The sequence below is a fragment of the Jaculus jaculus genome, chromosome 1, assembly GCF_020740685.1.
Source record: "Jaculus jaculus isolate mJacJac1 chromosome 1, mJacJac1.mat.Y.cur, whole genome shotgun sequence".
Lineage (NCBI taxonomy): Eukaryota > Metazoa > Chordata > Mammalia > Rodentia > Dipodidae > Jaculus > Jaculus jaculus.
The window spans coordinates 265,117,139-265,120,589 of record NC_059102.1 but is presented as its reverse complement, the minus strand read 5'-3'; positions in this window follow the sequence as shown (position 1 = coordinate 265,120,589).

Sequence of the window (3,451 nt, the reverse complement as noted above, 5' to 3'; positions counted from 1 at the left end):
GTGTATGGTGTGTGTTTATATGTTCATATGTGTTTGGGTACACATACATGTCCCAATATGCATGCACATGTGCACACATGTGTGTGGAGACAAACATTAATACCAGGTATTCCTCAGTTGCTCTCCACCTTAGCTTTTAAGTCTGATGTTCATCAACTTGGCTGGAATAGATTTCTAGAAAGTCATAGGGATCCTCCTGTCCCCACCTCCTCAGTATTGGAACTAAAGTTTCATGCTACTGCCTCTAGTTTTTACATGGGCAGCAAGATTCTACACTGAGGACCCCATGCTTGTGTGCCAAGCTCTTTACCCACTGACCTATCTCTCCCCAGCCTCAGCAAAGAACTTCATCATAACTTTCCATGAAATTTCTGTGGAAATTATTGAAGAGTGAACCAAGATCAAGATTTGTATTGCAGTATATTTTGTAGGATTAGGTGAAAATTTCTTTGTTTAGCCCCCCCTTAGTTCATGAGATTTATTATTCTCTGAAATTTAGATTAGTCAATTAAAATATTTTACTTATTAGAGAGAGAAAGAGTGGGCATGCCATCAACTCCTGCCACTGCAAACAAACTCTAGATTCATGTGCCATTTTGTGCATCAGGCTTTATGTGGGTACTGAAACCAGGACAATAAGATTTGCAAGCAAGCACCTTTAACTACGAAGCCATCTCCCCAATCCAGAATAATCATTTTTATATGCTTAACATATAAATTATTATTAAGGTGCTCTGAGAAATAGTTTTGCACAAAGAAGGGTTTTGCCAATATGCTACTGGACAGGATCTCAAAATTGATTACTAAGCTAATTTTCAAACATCATGATAGACTCTCATGATAGATAGGGCAGGGAGAAGAGACTGATATGGGGCCGATATTTCTAAGTTTTCCCTCAGATGGATGTTGCAGTAAGAGGAGGAGACACATATGGATTACCGATATGTTCATTGAATGTTATATACTAAATCTGCATCCCAAGTGTATATCCAAGAAGACTGAAATTAGTGATTGCAGTTTCTTCAAAGTGTTTGTAGAATATGAAGTCATCAATCAATTCACAACTATTAATAACATGGCAAGAAAATTTATAAGTTTTTCTCCAGATTTCATTCTATTTTCATATTTGTGTATGTATGATGTGAGTGCATGTGAGCATGCAAGTTTTTATGTGTACGTGCATGCATGTGTGTAACTGTACATACACATGTGAGTGTGGAGGCCTAAGATCAAGGTCAAGTGTCTCTTTCTATCTCTTCACCTTATTTATCCAGATAGACTCTCACTGGACCCAGAGCTCACCAATTTTGCAAGACTAGCAAGACTATCTAGGTAGCTTGCCCTAAAAATCTACCTATTCCTGCCTCCAAGCACTGGGGGTATAAGCACATGCTGCCAGGTCTGGCATTTACATGGGTGCTAGGGATATGAACTCATGCCCTGATGCTTGCAGCAAGCATTTTTCTCACTGAGCCATTTCCACAACCCACAGTTTTATTATTCACAAGGCTTTCCATGACAGTGGATGAACTGTAATTCAACAGATTTGATATTGTACCCTTTATAAACTAGGCAGATTTTGTTAGAAACTGTCATTGCTATTGTCATAAGTCAAAAAAAAAAAATGAAGAGCTGGCCTTGGAGATTCACACATGCATGCATTCATACATACATACACACATGTATCTCCAAGGCCAGCTTACTCATACATATATAGATATGCATTAATTTCATGCTACAGAAACTACAGAAATAGAGGGCAATGTTCTTCCTCGGGTATGTATTTCAAATTCACTCAGAAAAATAAAGGTGTTAGAATTAGAAGCTGAGAGAAGCACTACATGGTATTTCTTAGTGCAAACCCAAGCATTCAACAATACCTCAGTACCTCTGACACATTCACCACAAATTGAGTACTTATTAGTAGTTTCAGGTAGTGAGCTGACCTTGTCTTACACTCATGAAGTCTCCATCCCAGTGGGCTCTCTATTCTGTTCTATTAGACAGTAGGTCATTTGCTATTATGGCTTGGACAAATACACACTATTGTTTTAAGTTGAAATCAAAATGATATACTATCTAAGCACAATAGTAAGCTATCAAATGCAGAAATTAAGTCTTTAAGCTACTGTTTCATAGGTTACTCCTGCCAAGGATAATTATAGTATTTTTTTAACCAACTTCTATTGTTGTTAAGCATTATACTTTCATTCATATTGCACAGGGATGCAGGATGTTTCTCATCACAATATTTCATATACATAATGTATGCTGGCCATGTCTATATAAAGTTCTGATTCAACTTTTGCTCTTTTTAGAAGAACCACATTCTCAGATGTCCCTTCTCCAAGCTATGTATCAGCAAGTCATATAAAATTCATTAACAAACTGCTGCTTTTCAATTCTATAGCACTAGAATACTTTTTTATATTCAGGATAAAATAATAGCAATTATACTAAGAAAGGAAAATCTTGATCTGCAATCAGAAAGACTGTTAATTTCCTTCCTAAGTGACCAAAAGATTTGAACTAGCAATTCAGAACACAGAGCTTGGAAAAACTGCACAAAATGGCTTTGGGTCTTTACAAAGAAAACTATTTTCAAAAGAACAAACTCTGATTGATTGCACATTGATATAAACATGCACATGGGGCTAGTTCTGCTGTCCAGAGATGGAAAAATTCCTGCTGGAATCGCAGAAAAATAGATGCATTTAAAGGGAGCCTAAGGCAGTGGAAGCTAGAGAATTGAGGACTGGGGAAATAGCATGAATTGCATTATTTGAATGTTATTCGAAGTGTGTGCATCTACAATGGCATTTTGAGTGGTTTATTTTGAGGAAAGGTAGCCTGTGTAATACAAGATAAAATCAGGAGATGCCAATGGCATAACTCTGGACTGGACTTCAAGAAATATAATGTGGACTTGGGAAGCATGCAGGCATACCCAGGTTTCCCCGCCTCCACATGTCCTTTCTAGCTGTCTTTATAGGGACTGTGCATAGGGCTGCATCTTACCAAGTTATAACTGAGTAGAGAGTCGAGTTGCTACAGAAAAATGGCATATAGGTGTTGTCAGAGTTAAGAGAGGATGAGGAGCTAGAATATAAATTACCTAAGTGAGTGTAAGGAGTGGTGAAGGACTGACTACAGATAAAAGGGATGATTGGCAAAGGAGAGAGACCATAATTGGTCCAGCTACACACAAGTTTGAAGCTGGACCCAGGTGAGGGAGAAGGGCAAAGGTCAACATGGACAAGTCAAATAAGGACTGGGTGTTTATCTCCACCACTGTGGAAGAGTAGGGGCTTGGGAGGGGCAGGAACCCGAGATACTCTTTGCTCTTGCTCCCTTAGAAACCTGGTCCCTCTGTAGCTTCCTCCCAGTAGCCTTCTACTGGGGATCTCCTTCTTGCTCCCAAGACCTTTTGAAACAAGAAGAAAGGGGTTCT